The sequence below is a fragment of the Pongo abelii genome, chromosome 11 (assembly GCF_028885655.2).
Source record: "Pongo abelii isolate AG06213 chromosome 11, NHGRI_mPonAbe1-v2.0_pri, whole genome shotgun sequence".
In the NCBI taxonomy this organism is placed as follows: Eukaryota; Metazoa; Chordata; class Mammalia; order Primates; family Hominidae; genus Pongo; species Pongo abelii.
This window is the reverse complement of record NC_071996.2, coordinates 76904905-76927292: the sequence shown is the minus strand read 5'-3', so window position 1 is coordinate 76927292 and position 22388 is coordinate 76904905. Positions and strand designations below refer to the sequence as shown.

Below are 22388 nucleotides of genomic sequence, written 5' to 3'. Positions count from 1 at the left end.
GACTGTTAAAACATTTGGGGAAATAATGACAATGTAACAAAGGCCTGGTTTGGAGTGAATCATCACCCTTTTAAAAGTTAAAGCAATTTTCAGGAGAATAGCTTTCAGCAAACGCTTTACATTATTCAAAACGGCCAAATAATGCTCTATTATAGCGCCTGAATGCTGCCAGTCAGCCCCTAAGTGCAATTTGTGCAAAGGCCCCGGTGCCTTATCTCCACTTCTTTATAAAGAGGTGAATATAAAACAATTTCTTCCAAACCCAGACAGAGAGCACGAAAATTGCTTCCCTTTCTGCAATCAGGGCAATTTAACTGGAGTGCAATTAGCACTATTAAATGTCGATTCTGCATAAACAAATCTGACTGAGCAGCGAAAGTGGGGTGAGAACCTCATATACACTGAAACTGATTTTTTAAAATTATGTATCTGGGTCCTTTACAATTGATCCGTGACGTTTTCATCTTGGAATATATTTACATCATAAATACACTATGGTTAAATCAACATAATTTTTTTGCAAAAAAAATTCAATACGATTCCTAATAAAGAAGAATAGGGTAATTAAAGGGAAGAGTTCACTTCCTTTGAACAAATATTGTTTCTCCCATCTTGCCTCTCCCGGGAGCTTTGATCTGAGCAACTGCTCAAGTTGCTCTGTTTAGAAGGCAAAGCCAGGGAAACAATTCGGTCATTAGCGCTAATCGGAAGGATTGGACCTCCTTCACAGGTCCAATAGCCACAGATAAAATGCTTCTCCCTAATGCGCAGGAAGCGTAGCGGCGACTGGGAGGACCAGTTATTTTCTGAATAACTGGATGTATAGTAGCTGGTTAAATATTAGGTGGCTGCCCAGTCTCCCCGGAGCTTTGACCTAGCACAGAGTCTAACAGCGGGTATGCACCACCAGGGTGGGGTGAAGTTGGGGTGGGGTGAGGTGGAGTTAGGGGGACTCCGGAATAAGGTTGAAGGGGAGGCGTTAGGGGAGGAGGAACGGAAGGTGCTCGCCTTGGCCAGGCTGGCTGCAGTCAAAGTCTGGACCACCGGGACCAGGAGGCGGGGGTGGGGGTGAAGGGAGCCCAGCTTATAAAAAGCATTTATCTGACCTGTCCTCCCAACTGCCTTTATTTATTTGCAAAGCCACAGCGCTCCTTTTTAAATCATTTGTGCAATTAATTATGCTTTTCATTTGCATGATCTTCACTAGAGCAGTGATTATCAGGTCAGCACGGTGTGGGAGTTGCGGAGATACATTAATAACTTGAGTTAAAAAAAGAAAAATCTGCCCTTGTGTACCAATGTTGCCTGCCATGAGCAAGGGAGAAGGAAGCCCAGGAAGGTCCATAGTGCCTGTTGAGTCGGGTGAATCCTTTCCACAGTTGGTATCTTGTCGGTGGTGGGTGAAAATGAAATACAGCCTTTGATTAGCAGGGAATCTTTTATAGTTGACACATATTTATATTTTTTAAAGCACCAGTTGTTGAGATCAAATGGATGGAGAAATTTAATTGAAAATTGAGGAACTCTTCCACAGTTTCTGTTGAGCTTTCCTTTAATATGTGTTCTGTAATATCCTAATTCCAGCCCAACCCTTGCAAATTAAAGAGCAAGGAAGATTCAATAGGCCAATGGGACTTTCATCTTTTTTTTTTTTTTTTTTTTTTGTATCTCAGAGGCGTCACTGCTATTCAGCAGTGGTAGAAGATGCAAATCTTTCTTGCCTCTGTAGGGTCTGCTGAAGAAATTGAAAACCCCTAGTCTATTAAATACAGTCCAAACGTTTGTTACACAACTAATTTTCTGCTGTTAGATGTATCTGGGCCATATATTTTAAGCTTGCCTCGATGTGTTTATCTGAGCCAAAAATGCATTAACAATTAAGGGAAAGACTGGTGTGTCAAAGGAAGGAAGGTGACTGTAGACTGTGTGATGATTTTAATGACTGCAATTATTGGAAGATTATTCAACAAGCATCATAGATTTGTTTACTGCATCACTCGGAAACTATGGGGGGCCTATTCAGCTTGGGGTTTTACTTTCCTCCCTCCCTCACCAACTACCACAGAAGGGTCTTAGACCTAAGCAAATGTGGCATTCTGTAGTGGCTTTCTTCTTTTTAAGAGCATCTCTTCCAAAATGATGCACATGTATTGTCTCAGCCAACTCTAATGGAACCACCTTTGGAGACATTAAAGCAATTTTTTCACATAGACCTGAACTAATATCAAGAAAAGCCAGAGGCCAGAGGATTCTGATCATTACTCAGCTTCTCGTAGCCAGGGTACCAGTTTCCTCAGTTTTACCATTTCATAGGCAGATTTGAGGAGGCTTCCAACTCTTTTCTCCTCCATCCAGGGCTTGGAGAAGGCACTACAACCACAAAATGTTAAACAGGAGTGTAGGCATACCTCCAGGACACTCTGGGATAAAGGTTGGCTTTTCCTTCCTTCCCTTTAACACACCCCTCCCCCATGTTATTTCCTATCACAACTCCTGATGTTGCTTTTCTAAAAGTAAGTAAGTAAAAAGAAAAGGTATGGCTAAAAACATATCAGTTTGTGACTAAGGAAGTTTTTACTGTAAATACAGACACAGGGATGCAAGTAAGGAAAGTTTGTTGCCTGATATTAACAAAATGATCCTCAGTCACAGTAATCTATAACTTGTGGCATGGGCTTTGCTCATTAATCAGTGACTGATTTGGAAGGGAGATTGCGGGAAAAATGAACAGCAAATATCCCCACTAACACCCCCTTTCTTCCCTCCCCTGTAGAACTGAGACCGGAGCGACCGTGCCATCTAGATTTTCTTCCTGGATTCTGTAATCGCCCAAACTCAGGCTTAAGGTGGACTTGGCTGGAACCTTCCCTCTTCAAATCTGAGCCTGCAGGATTCTGCAAGTAGCAATTAGGAGCCTATTACAAGCCATTAGATTGATCAATGTACCTTAAACAATGCGAATGAATTATATGACTGATTTATATGGGGAAGAAAAAGAAAGCAGTGGGGGAGGACGATTTCATCTCCTTTACATCCACACGCTGTCCTGGAGAAGAACCGGACCCAGCCTCTGGTTCGTCATAGCTTAGAACCACCCGAGCGATTTATCTAGAAAACTTTTCAAGCAAAGACAAGGTCCTCTCGGCTTGTCTGGTGGGTGGCGAGGTGCACGTTCTCTGCCCCTCTCTCCGCTTCCTAAGGAAGAGCTTAGAAAGACCAAGGCCCCGAGGGGCGGCGGAAGATCACAGCGACGCCACTCCGCTAGCCAAGGACACCACCCGGAGCGGGCCCAGCTGCCTCCTTCCCTAGAGTCTGTCCCCAGAGAGGGGGAGGACGACTTACATATTTGTTTAACGGAGTGTTGGAGAGCTGCGTGGCCTCCTAATTACGTCAGGAACACAAAACCATCAGCCCTTGAAGTTTCCAGCGAGACTTCGGAAGGAGCGGCGACCCGGCTCCAGGCGCGAGATGACGCGGGGGGTGGGGAGGGAGGGTACTCCGTGGAACGGAACTCCAAGCTAGGGCTGGCGGTTCCAGCTAATCTATCTGGCGAAGACAAAATTACAACAGAGCTGGAGCCATCAAAGCTGGCCCCCGCCCCACCCCCCACCCCCGCCCGCCCGCCTTCCCTGCCCAAAGTCTGTTTGTAGTTGTCTCCTCGGCTGCAGACACACTCGTCCATCTTCTCACGACAAGGAAATTCCTGCCAGTTTTTCCAGAGCCTGCAAGGAGAGGACAAACGCACTTCAACCGTCCCAGAGGAGGAGGATTCCCTTTGTTTAACCTCCTCCTCCCACAGTCGGCCTTCAGCTCTGAAATGGGGGAGGGGGACAGGGGATGGAAAGACCCTGGGCGGGGAAGGGCGGTTATAACAGAACCGCAGGTCCAACTCTGCCTTGCTGGTCCCTCCTCTTCCTCCTCCCTCTTCTCTTTCCAAGCTTCTCCCTCCCTCCCTCTCTCCCTCCCTCTCTTCCTCCTTCCGATCTTCTAGATCCTCTTCCCACCCAAGTCCTCTCCCGGGCTCGCGCGCCCAGAGCCTGTGCAGGCGCTGTTTATTTCCCGGCCTTCGTGGTTTGGCGGGAAAGGGCTTCGTCCTGGCTTGTTCTTGAGTGTCTGGGACAAATCCTTTTGTTTGTGTCTAAATGTGGAATGAGAAGCCTTCCAGGTTGATAATGGGGCTCACAGAGAAGAGGGAAAGAGCAGAGAAGCAACATGCATGTGTCTTTTGCAGCCAGTATGCGATGGCAGTCCAGGGTTTGGAACCCCTTCCAGGTGGATCATGATTTCACACACACACCCAACTGTGCTCATCTGTCTTTTATTACCCCATGTTCCACTCTCCTGGGTTCTTCTCTAAGTTAGTTCCTTTCAGCCCTCTCCTTCCTAGAACCTCTTCTCAGAACCCTACAGTTCAGTGAGAGGGTGAGAAAAAAAGATAGATCCTAAGACTCCCCTCGAGGAACGAGGCACCCCCGTGACATATCCGGAAACAGGCCAGCCCTGGGCCGACACGTCCATCCTTTCTTGATTTCGGCCACTGTAGAGCCCAACCATGACAGGCTGGACTTTCCGTCACACCCACCGATGTCAAACCCACGCCCTTCCAGAGTCCACATGGATACCCTCCGCCCTGACCCGCTTCTTGGAACATTGACTGAAGGGTATATACACAGGGGTAGAGGAAGGCTCCGTGCACTTTAGACACGTGCGCCTCCCCCTCGCCCCGCTGCCACATGCAGAATGTACACTGATGACAAACAGACACACTTACCAGGGCACATGCCAGCGGCGTCCATCCTCCTTCCCAGCCAGGCATCAGCAAGCGAGACGGCCTTGAGGCAGGTGCCATCGCCACAGGGAGGGTGGCTCCGAGCTCCCGATGTCTCCCTGGGAGTCGGGGCGTTCAGGTACCTCAAAGCCAGTTTCGAGCCTCCCGGGCGGGGTGGCCGAAGACCTTGACGAGGCTGGGCGTCCCCCTCCGCCTCCCGCTGTGCTTCCGCGCCGCTTCCTGCTCTGCACCACCTCCGCCGCCGCAACTGCCCGGGCGCCCCTCTCCGAGAAGCCCTTTGCCCGCTGCAGGCAGCCCATAGGTTCCGCTACATCTGGGATGCATTGCCCCTTAATTGTCAATCCCATTATTGTGATCAAGTGAACGTTGCTAATCTCTACATTTATTGTTTAGGTAAATAGAGGCTGCATTTAATCAATATGCAGGGCCCCAGCCCTCGCAGCGCCAAGTAACTTAAGTCAACGGTGAAGATTTCAGTGTGTGCATAATTACAGAGCTCGCGGAATCATCGGTCCAGCTCAATTCCACGTCTCTTCGCCGACCTGGGGGAGGGGGAGGAGGGAATGGGAGGAATCTCCACCCTCCAAGGGGTCGAGGGCCGGCTCCTTCAGGGCAAGTAAATGACTTCGTGGAGGTGACACCGCGCGCCTGGCCCGCGCCCTCGGCGGAGCGCCCTGTGAGCGCGGGGGCCTGAGGCGGGACTAGGGACTGCCCCGAAATCCGAGCGGCAGAATCTGGCGCTTGGCGCCCCGACTCTACAGCTTCTGGACCCCTCCCCTCCCAAATTTGCCTCAGGGAGGAGGGTGGTTCCCCGTTCGGCAGGTCCCCGGCAGGCGGGAAAGCGGGGGCGGGGCCCTGGAGGTGGGTTGCCCCAAGTTCGCGACACCCCTGCCCCAGCACGCAGACTCCTTCCTCTCCTCCGCAGCTGCGGGGAGCAGCAGACTTCCTTGCCCGCGAGGAACTCCCAAGAATGCCACGATTGGGCGCGCAAAGCGCGGGTTATTTGCGCTTCTTCTTAAATAGCTATTGTTTCCTAATTTAAGAGGACCTTCGCCGGGCTAGAACGTCAGGGATTCGCAGCAGGGGGTGGGCGGGTCTGGGGAGATGGGCGGTTTGCGCGGGCGAGGGGTGGTATCAGCTCCTTACAGTAGCTTGGCTCCCAGAATGGTGTCAGAGTGAGGGCCTCTTGGTCTCGGCGAGGAAAGGGTTAGCTGAGAATCTTCCGGGGGGCGGCAGAAAGAACCCGACCCCGCGACACCCTGGAGTGGGGCCCAAGAAGCTGATCCTCAAGTTTGAGGCTCCAACACTTCTCTTTCGGCAACTCTGTTGTCGCGAGTTTCTCTTTCTTCTGGTTCCTCTTTCTCTGCTCCATTCCCGGACAACTCGGACATAAACAACCAATAACTTCAGTTGTAACCAGATACCTCCCTTGCATGGAATTGCCCGGCTTTATGTAAGCAGGATTCTAAGGTCAACTCATCATTTGACAGTTTAGGGTGCCATTGCAACCTCCCAACTAAATTACAGCTGAAGTTTGAATATAAGGGCCCTTGGTATTTGATGGCAGCTGGCTGTTTTTAATTTTCAGAATGGAACAGTTTTTGTATAAGGTATCCCTCCCTGCTTTGTTCTTCCCTTAAATTGAATAGCATTTGGAACAAGAGGGGAATGAAACACAAATATCAGTGCAATCCTGAAAACGTTTTTCTTTCTGTTACCACATTCAGAGCCTCCCTTCTGCCCGGACCAAGCTACTCCCAAGCCTGTAACTCTCCTCATCAGTTGGGCAGACCTCTTACCACTGGGCTGCAAACCAGTGCTGCCTCTGCCTCTACAAGACAGATAAACACGGTGTCAGACTCTTTTTTTTTCTTGTTTTTGAGACAGAGTCTGGCCCCGTCGCCCAGGCTGGAGTGCAGTGGCGTGATCTCGGCTGACTGCAACCTCCGCCTCCCGGGTTCAAGCGATTCTCCTGCCTCAGTCTCCCCAGAAGCTGGGATTACAGGCGCCAGCCTAATTATTTGTATTTTTAGTAGAGACGGGGTTTCACCATCTTGGCCAGGCTGGTCTCGAACTCCTGACCTCGTGATCCACCCACCTCGGCCTCCCAAAGTGCTGGGATTACAGGCATGAGCCACCACGCCTGGTCCATACTCTTTTGATTAGGAATGTCAACTTAACCTTTTCTGGATGGCAGTTGTTTTTAAGCTAGGATAAGGAAAAGAAAGGCAAGAGAGCTGATAGCTAGGGCTCCTGGGTAAGCACAAGCCCTTTGGAGGTCTCAGGAGCTGGGTGTGAATTAAGGCCTACCACTTAAGGCCCTGTGACCTTGGGCGGGCCTTGAAACTTGTGTTTCCTTCTCTCTAAAATGAAGCTAATAATTTCGACTTTGAAGGATTGTTACGAAGGTTAAATAAAACTATATAGGAAAATTCCTAACAATGTGCTCCATACTTATTAATAGTTGAGCTAAAAAAGTTCTTGCCTTCCATTTTCCACTGAAATAGCATTCCCAGCTAAAACTTACTGTGAAACTAAAGGCAAAGCCAACAGCCGCTATAAAACAGAATTTTAGTGTGTGTGTGGGAAGCACAGGGCCTAGTACAGAAGCAAGGTTGGATGAGGATGAATGCAATGACAGCCTGCAGCTGCCTGATTTGGAAGGAGTAAGGTTAGCTGCTCCAGTCAGCCACACATTTCATGGTCTGGCTTTCACAGTTCTGCAGGAGGGGAAGAGGAGGCCTTGTCTCTAAAAGTAATAGCTAACATTTATTGAGCAGTTATTATATACCAGGCATTCTGCCAAGTGCTTTACACACAGCATCTCATTTAATCCACACAATAATCTTACCAGGTGAGTCTTACTGATATCTTTTTAAAAACTTTTATTGTAGGAAATATCTGCTGGGCACAGTGGCTCAAGCTTATAATCCCAGCACTTTGGGAGGCCAAGGCAGGGCAGATCCCCTGAGCCCAGGAGTTTGAGACCAGCCTAGGCAACATGGTAAAACCCTGTCTCTATAAAAAAATACAAAAATTAACTGAGCATGGTTGTGTGTGCCTATGGTCCCAGCTACTGGGGAGGCTGACATGGGAGGATAGATTGAGCCTGGAAGGTCGAAGCTGCAGTGAGCCGTGATTGCACCACTGCACTCCAGACTGGGAGACAGAGCAAGATCCTGTCTGAAAATTGAAAAAAAAATCAAGTATTTATTTAGAAATAGACAGAATATTCTAATGAATCCCTCTATCTCCATCACCCAGTATCAACAGTTGTCAGCTCATGGCCAAACTTGTTTCATCTCTATCCCATCCATTTCCCTCTTCCTTATTTTGAGGCAAATCTCAGATATTATATTATTTTATTTGTAGATATTACGGTATGTATCAAAATGTCAAAAAATAACACCAAAAATCCTCCAATACCATGTTACTCTATAATTATATCTAAACACATTTAAAATGATTCCTTAATATTATTAGATATCTAATCAATGTTCAAGTCTCCCCAGTTGTGTCAAAAATGATTTTTTTTCAAATCAGATCTAAACATGCACACATTGCATTTAGTTAATATACCTCCCAAGTGTCTTTTAATCTATAGGTTCCTCTCTCTTTTCCTTTCCTTGCAATTTATTTGTTGAAGTCAGTCGGTCATTTGTTCTGATATCCCCCTCCCCCCAACCCCTCACCCTGTTTTTTTAAGAGACACGGTCCCACTACGTTTTCCAGGCCAGACTCCAGTTGCTATTCACAGGTGGGATCATAACGCACTATAGACTCAAACTCCTGGTCCCAAGGGATCCTCCTACCTCAGCCTCTCCAGTAGCTGGGACTACAGATGCACACCACAGCCCTCAGCTGATATTCTTTTACATTTAAAGTTTTAATTAATTAATTAATTAATTTAGAGACAAGGTCTCACTCTGTCGCCCAGGCTGGAGAACAGTGGTGCAATCATGGCTCACTGCACCCTGACCTTCCGGGCTCAATGGATCCTCCTATTTCAGCCTCCCAGGTGGCTGGTACTACAGGACCATGCCACCATGCCCCAGCAATTTATTTATTTGTTTACTTTTAGTAGAGACAGGGTTTCACCATGTTGCTCATGCTGGTCTCAAACTCCTGGGCTCAAGCGATCCACCCGCCTCGGCATCCCAACGTGTTGAGATTACAGGAGTAAGCCACTTTGCCTGGACTTATTCTTTTTATAAATAAATAAACTCAGAGAGGTTAAAGGAATTTAGTAAGGGATAGAAAAGGAATTTAGTCCAAGATATGACCGATTCCAGAATCCAAGCACTTAATGGCTTTATTATATTGACTTTAAATCAAGTGATGAAAAGCAAGACAGAAAAAACACAATCACTCATAAAAGATTTCAGAATATGCATGACTCCCCTAAGTAACCAGTTCCTTTACCAAGTACCCATGCAAAACTGTTCACTTAAAACCCACGCAAGGCTTGAAATGCGGGAAGAGAAATTGAAAACAGAATAATCCAGTATCCTCCTTATGTTTTGAATCTGACTAAATAAATCCTGCATGCAAATGTATCCATAACGTAAAAGAATTTTTACTTCCAACAAATATTTAGCGAGGCAAAAACATTTCTTAACAAATCTATCAGTTTTTTTTCTCCCTTTTTCTTCTTTTCTTCCTGATCTCCTTTTCTCTCTGTTCTGTATAGCTAAGGAGAAAACATCTCTTTCAAGCAATTATTTTAAAATACCAGTCAAATTAACAATTTGGTAGTTTGATATGTGATATCTGGCTTTTGTTATGGTAGTTTTGAAACCACAGTTACCCTAGCAACTGAATACATTTTTTCTTTAAAAAAATTTTAGCTGTCTGAAGGAGAAAAAAAAAAAGAAAAAGAAAACTTCTTGCCAGAATTTTCCCATAATAGCTTCCATTAACTGCAGTGACTTCTATTGGAGAGGCCAGCACTGCTGTCTCCTGCTGTCACTAGTCATTCAGTGATCTAGCAGATGTTTTGTTTGATAAGGCCAATTTGAGCTTTATAAAACATTTATTTTTTTCACCTCCAAGGAGCAAATACCAGTAAGGATGGATTCAACATCTATCACTGGATACCATACAAGGGCCTCAACCTGCCAGTGGAGCTTGTAGGTGAGAAGAAAAACTAAAATAAATCTAAAGGCTTCATTTATTAAAAAAAGGGGGAAAAAAGAAAAAAAAGAGGAGGGATGGTTAAATCGTATTAGAACAGTCCCTAAAAACTTAGCAAAAGGCCGGGTGCGTGGCTCACGCCTGCAATCCGAGCACTTTGGGAAGCCAAGGCTGGCGGATCACCTGAGGTCAGGAGTTCGAGACCAACCTGGCCAACATGGTGAAACCCCATCTCTATCAAAAATACAGAAATTAGCCAGGTGTGGTGGCGCATGCCTGTAATTCCAGCTACTCGGGAGGCTGAGGTGGGAGAATTGCTTGAACCTGGGAGACAGAGCCTGCAGTGAGCCGAGATCATGCCACTGCACTCCAGCCTGGGCAACAGAGCGAGACTACATCTCAAAAAAAAAAAAAAAAAAAAAAGCTCAGCAGACTGAGAGTCAAGGATCTAGAACTCAAGAAAGAGACTACTCAGAAAGATAACAATTTGAAGAAAAAACTAAGTGGGACTAATTTGTTTGAGGACATGGATTTTGAGGAAAAGGCTAATTCTGAAAGGCAAAAGGTCTTAATTCTGGCCAATGAAAAGGCATGTGATTCTATTAATATGTGAATTGTAACTTTTTCATATCTTGGTTCTCTTTAGGGTCATTTGCTATTATTCTTCTCTGACATTTGAAGACTACTTTGAAAATACATGAGGCTTATTGTATGGTTTTATCCAGGGGAAATTTATAAGAAATTGAAAGTATTGTCATTAATATGGTTTGTAGGTAACATAAGTGTTCCAGTTACCATTGTTGCGTAACAAATTACCCGAAAACTTAGTGGCATAAAATGACCATTTTATTATGCTCACAGATTCTCTGGGTGAGGAATTCAGATTGGGTACAGTGGGTATGGATGATTGTCTTCACTCCATCATATCTGAAGCCTCAGTCAGGAAGACTCAAAGGCTGTGGGTAACTCAACGATTGGGGGCTGGAATCACCTGGATATGGCTTCACTCACTTATCTGGCAGAGGATGCCGGCTTGTTTTTTTTTTTTTTAGATGGAATTTCGCTCTTGTTGCCCAAGCTGGAGTACAATGGCACAATCTCGGCTCACTGCAACATCCGCCTCCCAGGTTCAAGTGATTCTCCTGCCTCAGCCTCCCGAATAGTTGGGGTTACAGGCATGCACCATTATGCCCGGCTAATTTTGTATTTTTAGTAGAAACGAGGTTTCACCATGTTAGCCAGGCTGGTCTCAAACTCCTACCCTCAGGTAATCTGCCCGCCTTGGCCTCCCAAAGTGCTGGGATTACAGGCATGAGCCACTGCACCCGGCAGCATGCTGGGTTTTAACCAGGACACCTACCATGTGGTCTCTGCGTGGGTGAGTGCAGGCTTCCTTACAGCATACAGCTGAATTCCTGTATTGAGTGTCCCAAGACAGCAAGATGAAACATGGCATTTTTGTGATCTAGCCTCAAAATTTACGTAACATCACTCTCCAGTACTCTTTTATTGAGACAGTTGCAAGTGTTTGCCCAAGTTTAAGGGGAAAAGACATAAGCTCCACTTATCCATAAGACAAATGTTAAGGTCACATTATTAAAAAGAGCACTTGGAATAGCAGATACTGTTTCAGCCACTTTGGGAAAATACAATCTGCAATAAAACATATATGAACACATAAAGGGAGCATCTAACAGAGTGCAAAGAATAGGCATCTGAGAGTTATTTTTCACTGTCTATGGTGGTTGAAATTTAAAGTATTTCCTCAAAGACTAAAATATAAAGAAGAATTTTACATATCCCCTATGCCTTCTTTATTAGGAATTATTTTCCATAAATGTCTTGAAAGTGTAAGATTTGCAGGGGTTTTTTTGTTTTTTATTTTTATTTTATTATTATTATTTCTTTTTGAGACAGAGTCTCACTCTATCACCCAGGTTGGAGTGCAGTGGCTTGATCTTGGCTCACTGCAACCTCTGCCTCCCAGGTTCGAGCAATTCTCATACCTTAGCCTCCCGAGTAGCTGGGATTACAGGTGCACACCACCACACCAGGCTAATTTTTCTATTTTTAGTAGAGGCAGGGTTTCATCATGTTGGCCAGGCTGGTCTCGAACTCCTGACCTCAAGTGATCCACCTGCCTCGGCCTCCCAAAGTGCTGGGATTACAGGTGTAAGCCACCATATCTGGCCGCAGTGTTTTGATTAACATTTTGCTCTTGCATGTGCAACTTAGTGCATTGCAATTCTTTAAACATCTCATCAGCAAATGAACAGCAGCTCACGAGATGTCCAGAATTACAAAATCTACAGGAGTTTCTCATTTGGCCCAAAATTGAGGGTGCTGATCTAATAACTCGATCATTCACATCTCTTTAAAATAAAAGTTAATAGATTGCTTTAATAGAGAATTATTAATCATAGAAAAAATATTCAATCTGTCAGGGGTGCATTCTTTTTTATTAGCTCCCATTTCATTACGTAATTCAAAGGTTTGGAATATTGGAAATCAGCCTGCATCTTTGAAAGAAACCTTAAGACTTTTCTTTGTTACCACAAGTGTTTTTTTCTTTTCCTTTTTTTAAATATGAAAAGAGACTGAGGAAATGTCCTAATATTTGGTTAATAAATTAAAAACCTATGTTTAAACACTTTAATATCCTGGTCCTATTTCACTGTGTCATCAGGGGTTGATTTATCAGCTGTAAAATTACATAAGAAACCTTTTAAATGTAGACCTGTTAACAATATTTGAACTTCCGTGCATATACTGTGATCTTCTAATAATGACTGCATCAATGGTGACAGCTCACTGTAGCTCACCAGCAATAGCTCTGCAATTGCTGATGTGTTTTCAGAGATCAGAGAAGGTAACAAGGCTGGGCTTTTTCCAGCATTCAGTGATTGTTACTCATTCAATATTTCAGATCTTTTCTAGCCTTCTCCAAATCCTTTTTTGCAAACCATATGAACAAAACATTACTTTTTTTTTTTTCTTTTTTTTTTGAGACGAGGTCTCATCCTGTCACTCAGGCTGGAGTGCAGTGGCGTGATCACAGCCCACTGTAGTCTCAACCTCCCCAGGCTCAAGTGATCCTCCCACCTTAGCCACCCAAGTAGCTGGGACTACAGGCACATACCACCATGCAAAGGCTGATTTTTGTAACTTTTTTTAGTGTCGGGGTTTTGCCATGTTGCCCAGGCTGATCTCGAACTCCTGGGCTCAAGTGATCAGCCTCGGCCTTCTGAAGTGCTAGGATTACAGGCGTGAGCTACAGCACCTGGCCAGAACACTACTTTTAAGAACCAAGAAACTGCTATTTTTGAGTGGCCAATCAATTAAGAAGGCAGAGGAGATGTGGATTATATAGCAAGGACAGACCTAAGGAAAAGGAGTTTTGAAAGTTGAACATTTTTCATTTTAAAACATTAAGTTTGGCTGGGTGCTGTGGCTTATGTCTGTAATCCCAGCAAATCACAAGAGAATAATTTGAGGCCAGGAGTTCGCGACCAGCTTGGGCTATGTAGTGAGATCCCATCTCCACCAAAAAAAGAGAGTTTTTTTACAATTAGGGTGATATGGTGGTGTGCACCTGAAGTCCCAGCTACTCAGGAGGCTGAGGTGGGAGGATCACTTGAGCCCGGGAGTTTCAGAGTACAGTGAGCTGTGATAGCCCCACTGCACTCCAGCCTGATTGATAGAGTAAGACCTTGTCTCTAAAACAAAACCCAAAAACAAAAAAAGTTAAGTTTAATGGAATACATCTCAGTTACCAGTTATGTTAGATGAGCAGGCCTTAGCTCAGAGCAAATCCAGTTTTCTCTGTGTCTAGTTCCACCATAATTGAGCGATGGGGAAAGAAGTATAGAGCAATGTGTGTAAGTTAGGGTTCGTTTGGCTACAGGTTTGAAAGCAATCACAAACCAAAATACAGAACATTGGCTTGAAGTGCAGAAAAAAGTTTACTTCCAAACTGATATGGTGACTCCACGGATCATCAGGGATCTGAGTGTTTTTCTCTCCTTCTTTTTTCCCATTTGCTTGTGTCATCTATGATTTTTAAAAATCGTTTTTTATTTCAATAGGTTTTGGGGGAACAGGTGGTGTTTGGTTACATAGATAAGTTCTTTAGTGTTGATTTCTGAGATTTTGGTGTACACATCACTCAAGCGGTGTACACTGTACCCAATGTGTAGTCTTTTATTTCTCACCCGCCTTCCACTCTTTCCCCTGAGTCTCCAAAGTGCATTGTATTATTTTTATGCCTTAGCATCCTCATTGAGTGCTTCTCTCTTAATGTCTTACCTATTCTTCTTAGTACACAGCCTCATAGGTCAAGATGCTTCAGGTCCAGCTACTGTTTCTCTATTCTAGCGAGCAGGAAGGAGAAAGGGCAAAGAAAACATGCCATCTACCCTTACAAACACTTCCCAGAAACTCAACTCAACAATTCAGTTAACATCTCATGGACTAGAATTTACTCAGAAGCCATATCTAGCTGTGAGGAAGGTTGGGAAGTACAGTTTTTATTTCCTGTGGCCGTGTTTCTAGCTAAAAATTCTATAACCAAATACTATGGTTTGAATGTTTTTGTTCCCCTCAAATTTATGTGCTGGAAGCTTAATCCTCATTGCAACAGTGTTGACAGGTGGGGCTGAATAGGAGGCATTTCAGTCATTAGGGCTCTACCCTTGTGTGTGGATTAATGCTGCTATAAAAAAAGAGCTTGCAGGAGTGGGCTCTCTCTCTTCTGCTCTTCTGCTACGTGAGGAACAGTGTTCCCCCTCCTCTGGAGGATGCAGAGTTCAAGGCACCATCTTGGAGGCAGAGACCGGACCCTCACCAGATGCCAAAACTGCTGGCACCTTCATCTCAGACTTCTCAGCCTCCAGAACTGTGAACAATAAATATCTGTTTATTATAAGTTCTCCAGTCTCAGATGTTCTGTTATAGCAGCACAAATAGACTAAGGCACTAAGGAAAAATGGGAGCTAACATATAATATTCCCTGACACAAAATAAGTCTTTTAGGAAAGGAGGGATGATCTAGGAAACAATAAACTGTTGTGAAACAAATTTATGTGATGCTTGGGTAGTCAGTGTGTGACCAAATAGCAAAATGATTTTAAACTTTATTCTACCCAAATGAACATCAAGAATTCAAGAATTAGATTTAAATGAGACAAAACATTATTTTTGATGTTATTAAGGGTGAAAGTGGCATTGTGGTGGTGTTAGGAAAATGCCCTTACTTTTTAAAGATTTATATTGAGGATAAAGGGGTGAAATGACATGATCTTTGGCATTTTCTTAAAATACATCTACAGGCCAAGTGCAATGGCTCACTTCTGTAATCCCAGCACTTTGGAAGGCTGAGGCAGGAGATTCTCTTGAGCCCTGGAGTTCGAGACCAGCCTGAGCAACATAGTGGGACACTGTCTCCACAAAAAATTTAAAAATTAACCAGGCATGGTAGCACACCTGTAGTCAGTCCAAGCTACTGGGGAGGCTGAGGTGGAAGCATTGCTTGAGGCCTGGAGGTTGAGACTGCAGTGAGCTATGTTCAAGCCACTATATTCCAGCCTGAGTGACAGAGCAAGATCTTCCCTCAAACAAACAAACAAACAACCCCAAACAAAACAAAAACAAAAAACTTCTACAAAGAAAAAAGGGGGAAGATGAAAAAAATATAGTCAAAATCTTGATAACTGCTAATTTGGAGTTGGGGGCAGTGGCTCACACCTGTAATCCCAGCACTTTCAGAGGCCGAGATGGGCAGATCCCTTGAGTCCAAGAGTTCGAGACCAACCTGGGCAACATGGCAAAAATCCCATCTCTACAAAAAATACAAAAATTAGCTGGGTATGGTGGTGCATGCCTGTGTTCCCGGCTACTTGGGAGGCTGGGGTGGGAGGATCAGCTAAGTCTGGGAGGTCGAGGCTGCAGTGAGCTGTGGGATCATGCCACTGCACCCCAGCCTGGGTGACAGAATGAGATCTGGTCTCAAAAAAAAATTTTTTTTTTAATTGGGGGTATGAGTACATGGGATTTACTGTATTATTATTTTTTATATGTTTGAAATGTTTCTTTTTCTTTTTTTTCTTTTTGAGACAGAGTCTTGCTCTGTCGCCCAGGCTGGAGTGCAGTGGTGCAATCTCTGCTCACTGCAAGCTTCGCCTCCCTGGTTCACGCCATTCTCCTGCCTCAGCCTCTCGAGTAGCTGGGACTACAGGCGCCCGCCACCACGCCCGGGTAATTTTTTTATAGTTTTAGTAGAGACGGAGTTTCACCGTGTTAGCCAGGATGGTCTCGATCTCCTGACTTCATGATCTGCCCGCTTCGGCCTCCCAAAGTGCTGGGAGTACGGGCGTGAGCCACTGCTCCCAGCCTGAAATGTTTCATTGAACAAATTTTTTTGTAAATAATCAGGATCAAAATGTCTACGTCTTAGTTGGTGATATCAGTACCATGTAACCTTGGCCAATTTAATGTTTCTGTGTTTGAGTTTCTTCATATGTAAAATGCAAATAATAATACCTGGCTTAACCAGTTAACAGTGCTGTACTGAAGGCCAAATATAAAAATGCCTGTAAAAGTGTTTCAGAACCTATAGTATAGTGTGATATCAGATATTACTGATAATGTGCTTGTGTCATTTTTATTAATGTGAGGCCAGAGTCTATGTCCCATTATTCACTCCTATATCTCTAGTGACTGGTAAAATGCCTGACACATAATAGATATAAAATAAATGTTTGATAAGTGAGAACAAAATTAAGAAACAAACCGTATATGAAATTGACATGAACTTGTAAAGATAGAAGAGACCCGGGAAGTCATCCAATAACCTCAAGTTATGTATGAGGAAACTGAGCCCAGAGCAATTAAAGGACTCACCTAACATGACACAGGTGGCAGATAGGAGATAAAGGCACAGTCATCCTCAAAATCACAAGGGAAACACCAGAGACTCCAGGAGAATATTGCTCCCTTTTTAGCTACTTCAGGAAAATCATGCCATAATATCATGACATCACTTCTTGTTGCAGTCCCAAGGAACAGTGCATTCTCTAGCAGCACTCAGACTTTGTTCCATTAACAACTGTTACCAAACAGGAGGCAGTAGGGACTCAAAAATCCTTTTGTCACCTTTTGGTTCCAATGTTCTACAGGGGTAGAGGGAGCTTCTGCTCTCCGGCCTGTGGGTCATATGGTCTTTGTTGCAACTCTCAGCTTTGCTTTTGTAGAACAAAAGCAGCCAGAGAAAATATGTAAATGAATGAGTTTGGCTGTGTGCCAACAAAACTTTATTTCTAGAAATAGGTGACCAGCCAGATTTGTTGTAGAGGATTTGATAAGAAGCCAGGACTTACCTAAAATGTACTCTGTTCCAAAGGCCAGTCTGTTCTCCAACTCCTCTCAAACATTATAATAATGATATACATTATAATTCATATATGCTACTAATAAAATGTTATTTTTAAAATAAGGCAAAAGTGTGACTGTCATACAAATATTTTAAAAAGTTAAAGATTTGGCCAGGCATGGTGGCTCACGCCTATAATCCTGACACTTTGGGAGGCTGAGAGGGGTAGATCACTTGAGGTCAGGAGTTTGAGACCAGCCTGGCCAACCTGGTAAAACCTCGTCTCTACTAAAAATACAAAAATTAGCCGGGTGTGGTGGTGCAACTGTAGTCCCAGCTACTTGGGAGGCTGAGGCAGGAGAATCACTTGAACCTGGGAGGCGGAGGTTGCAGTGAGCTGAGATCCCACCACTGCACTCCAGCCTGGATGACAGAGTGAGATTTTATCTCAAAAATAAAATAAAATAAAAATAAAAAGTCAAAGATTTTATTTAACACACTAATTAGTAAGGAAAACACCAATACATTAAAACCAGTTCAAAGGGGATTAAAAGAACAAACACACATAGAGGCAATCAGGAATGCCGAAATGCATTTGTCAATAGATGAAAAACTGAGCAATATTTACAAGAAATAGAATAATGCTTGGAATCATCTTTTCCACAGAGTGGTCATCAATTTCATCTTCACTGGACACAATTTATTGCCATGTCTATGGACAAGACTCATATGCATCACTATAAGATTTTTTTTTTTTTAAAGATAGGGTCTTGCTCTGTCGTCCAGGCTGGAATGCAGTGGTGCCATATCGGCTCACTGCAACCTCCACCTCCTAGGTTCAAGTGATTCTTATGCCTCAGCCTCTCGAGTAGCTGGGGTTACAAGCACGTACCACTATGCCTGGCTAATTTTTATATTTTTAGTAGAGACAGGGTTTTACCATGTTAGCCAGGCTGATCTTGAACTCCTGGCCTCAAGTGATCCGCCTGCCTTGGCCTCCCAAAAGGCTGGGATTACAGATGTGAGCCACCGCCCCTGGTCTTGCATTACTACAAGTTTTCAATAACTTGCAGAGTTGCATATAACCATCAGTCTGTCATGAAAACCACAACTCTCCATATAGTCAGATAATTCCAAAGGATCTCTTAGACAACTCCCACTGAAAAGATACCCAGTCATCACCCATTCAGAATTTTCTCTGATAATTTATTGTAATTTTTCTTTTCTTTTCTTTGAGACAGAGTCTCGCTCTGTCACCCAGGCTGGAGTACAGTGGCACTATCTCGGCTCCCTGTAACCTCTGCCTCCTGGGATCAAGCCATTCTCCTGCCTCAGCCTCACGAGTAGCTGGGATTACAGGCACCCGCCATGTAATTTTTCTTAATGCTATTCTTTAATCCAAAGTTTTCCAAAAGGTGATAGACATAACACTGGTGATACTGGATTTTAGGTGGCATGGACAAATATTTTTATCTTAATAAACATATATTTATTTTATAATAGGTTATAAAATTAAAATTAGACTGTCAAACTCATATCACAGATACTATTTTTTAAAAACCTCTACCTAGATAGATCACTGAAATTTCAGAACATTATAAATAAGAGATGATTCTAAAATCCTGTAGAAAGAAAAAAGTTACTTACAAAGGAGAAAGAATCATAGACGCCGCCGAAAAAGTGTCGTTAAAGTTTCTCTTCTCCCTGGCGTCATGTCTAAGTCAGAGTCTCCTGAAGAGCCCAAATAGCTGAGGAAGCTCTTCATTGAAGGGTTGAGCTTTGAAACAACCAATGAGAGCCTGAGGGGCCATTTTGAGCAACAGGGAATGCTCACGGACTGTGTGGTAATGAGAGGTCCAAACACCAAGCGCTCCAGGGGCTGTAGGTTTGTCACATGTGCCACTGTGGAGGAGGTGGATGCAGCCGTGAATGCAAGGCCACACAAGGTGGATGGAAGAGTTGTGGAGACAAAGAGAGCTGTCTCAAGAGGAGACTCTCAAAGACCAGGTGCCACTTAACTATGAAGAAGATATTTGTTGGAGGCTTTAAAGAAGACACTGAAGAACATCACCCAAGAGATTATCCTGAACAGTGTGGAAAAAATGAAGTGATTGAAATCATGACTGACCGAGGCAGTGACAAGAAAAGGGGCTTTGCCTTTGTAACCTTTGACAACCATGACTCTGTGGATAAGACTGTCATTCAGAAATACCATCCTGTGAATGGCCACAACTGAGAAGCTAAGAAAGCCCTGTCAAAGCAAGAGATGGTGAGTGCTTCATCCAGCCACAGAGGTTGAAGTGTTTCTGGAAACTTTGGTGGTGGTCGTGGAGGTGGTTTCGGTGGGAATGACAACTTTGGTGGTGGAGGAAGCTTTAGTCGTCATGGTGGCTTTGGTGGCAGCCGTGGTGGTGGTGGATATGGTGGCAGTGGGGATGGCTATAATGGATTTGATAATGATGGAAGCAATTTTGGAGGTGGTGGAAGCTACAAGGATTTTGGCAGTTACAACAATCAGTCTTCAAATTTTGGACCCATGAAGGGAGGAAACTTTGAAGACAGAAGCTCTGGCCCCTATGGTGGTAGAGGCCAATACTCTGCCAAACCACGAAACCAAGGTGGCTATGGCGGTTCCAGTAGCAGCAGTAACTATGGCAGTGGCAGAATATTTTAATTAGGACACAAAGCTTAGCAGGAGAGGAGAGCCAGAGAAGTGACAGGGAAGCCACAGGTTACAACAGATTTGTGAACTCAGCCAAGCAAGATGGTGACAGGGGCTAGCTGCTACAAAGAATACATGTTTTAGACAAATACTCTTGTGTATGGGCAAAAAACTCGAGGACTGTATTTGTGACTAATGGTATAACAGGTTATTTTAGTTTCTGTTCTGTGGAAAGTGTAAAGCATTTCAACAAAGGGCTTTAATATGGATTTATTTTTGCACCCATGCTGTTGATTGCTAAATGTAATAGTCTGATCATGACGCTGAATAAATGACCTTTTTTTCTTTAATATGCTGTTTAAAGTTAGTCTACTCTGAAGCCATCTTGGTAAATTTCCCCTAACAGTGTGAAGTTAGAATTCCTTCAGGGTGATTCCAGGTTATATTTGGAATTTACATACAACCTGCTTGGGTGGAGAAGCCATTGTCTTGAGAAACCTTGGTGTAGTTGAACTGATAGTTACTGTTGTGACCTGAAGTTCACCATTAAAAGGGATTACCCAAGCAAAATCATGGAATTATTGGTTAAAAAATAATTGTTGACACATCCTATGCAATATATCTAAATTGATTAATGGTACCAGATAAAATTATAGATGGGAATGAAGCTTGTGTTTCATCCATTATCATGTGTAATCAATAAAAAATTTAATTCTCTTGAAAAAAAGGAGCAAGAATCAAATAAACATCAGATTTCCTATCAACACTGGATGCTCAAAAACAGAAAATATACCTTCAAAGTTTAGAGTGAAAGTTATTTTAAGTGTAGAATTTTATTTCCATTCAAACTTTTCAATCAAGAGTGAGAGTAAAGCACAGTTATTCTCAGAAATTTAATAACTCAGAAGATTTTACAACCATATAAATTCCAGGTAAATTAAAAACTTAAGTGCGGTACAGATTTGTTTCCAGCCCCGATGGAGTCACAGAGACCAGATTTACCTTTCTGCCTGAAATCACTGAAAAAATCAGACAAAATCTATGAAACAATGGTTTTTAAGGCACTGGACACGAGACAATGAAGAAGAGTGATCCCTGGGAGATGGGAAGCTAGTCAAGTGAGCCCAGTGATTGTCCAGGCTTAGTACCTGAGGAGAGTTTCCAGGCTGCAGTGCACAGGGAGTTAAGGCGAAGCCAGGCAAGATGCAGTGACCTCCTGGACTTAAGGAGAAGAGCTGAGAGTTGAAGAGATGATGCTGGGGAAGATCAAAAAACCAAAGCTGTTGGAGTTTGCAGAACAAAATACCAGAGAGAATAAAGGGTCTCAGAGAAAGAGAGAATCACCAAAATGTCCAGAGGTTCTCCCTCACGTACTCAGCTGACTGCTTATCAGCACGTGCACGGGAGAAAATGACACGTGAAAAGAACTACTCATAAGAAGCTCGTGTGGGGCCAGGAATAGTGCCAATTCCCCCATCCAGACTTGAAAACCTCGTAATTCATGGGGTATTAGGGGACAGTACTCAGAAGGGTCTTGCCTCCATAGTGGAGGAAAGTTAGCCCTAGATTAAATGCTATTCTGATCTCACCTAATGAGGCTTAAAAGCAAGAACCGAAAGGATCAAACTTTTTCCAGGTTAACTTAGTTGCATCTCAAAAGCTCAAGGATGTTTACAGGTATATAAAAATATCCAGCACCCAACAAAGTAAAATTTACAATGTCTGACATTTAATTAAAAAAAGACAACTGTAAGGCATGCAAAGAAGCAGAAAAATTATAATGAGAAAAAATCAATTAATCAGAACTGCATAAAATGGACATAGATGATAACATTAGTAGACAAGGGCCGGATGCGGTGGCTCACACCTATAATGCTAGTACTTTGGGAGGGTAAGGTGGGCAGATCCTTTGAGCCCAGGAGTTTGAGACCAGCCTGGGCAACATGGCAAAACCCCATCTCTACAGAAAATGCAAAAATTAGCCAAGTGTGATGGCACATGCCTGTAGTCCCTGAGGTGAGAGAATCACCTGAGCCTGGGGAGGTTGAGGCTGTAGTGAGCCAAGATCGCACCACTACACTCTATCATGGGTAAGACCCTGTCTTAAAAAAAAAATGTAGGCAAGGACATTAAAACAGCAATTATAAATGTATTCCTTATATCTCAAAATCTAGAGTAATAGTTTTCAGTAGAGGCATGATTCCCCATCCCTGGTGACATTTGGCAATGTCTGGAGACAGTTTGGTTGCCACAATTTGGGGGTAGTGGTGCCACTGGCATGATGTATGTAGAGTTCAGGGATGTTGCTAAACATTCTTCATGCACAGAACAGCCCCCCACGACAAAAAATTATCTAGCCCAAATTGTCAGAAGTGCTGAAGTTGAGAAACTCTGATCTAGAGGAATGATTGAATATGTTAAGTAAAGACATAAGAAAT

At 43.7% G+C, this 22388-nt stretch overlaps 1 long non-coding RNA gene and 1 pseudogene across 2 annotated transcripts; one reads left to right on the top strand and one right to left on the bottom strand.

Annotated features, from left to right (window-relative positions):
- Positions 1-1635: 1635 nt before the first annotated feature.
- Positions 1636-6189, bottom strand: LOC103889984 (uncharacterized). Of its 2 annotated transcripts, XR_010135886.1 has the most exons (4): positions 5936-6189; positions 4772-5331; positions 3343-3722; positions 1636-2894 (listed from the first exon to the last, which is right to left on the bottom strand). It is a non-coding gene; the product is annotated as an uncharacterized LOC103889984 (long non-coding RNA). The 2 variants fall into 2 exon arrangements; XR_002914068.3 differs by having other exon boundaries at positions 4772-6185.
- A 12811-nt stretch (positions 6190-19000) lies between these two features.
- Positions 19001-20065, top strand: LOC100446541 (heterogeneous nuclear ribonucleoprotein A1-like; annotated as a pseudogene).
- The last annotated feature ends 2323 nt before the right edge of the window (positions 20066-22388 follow it).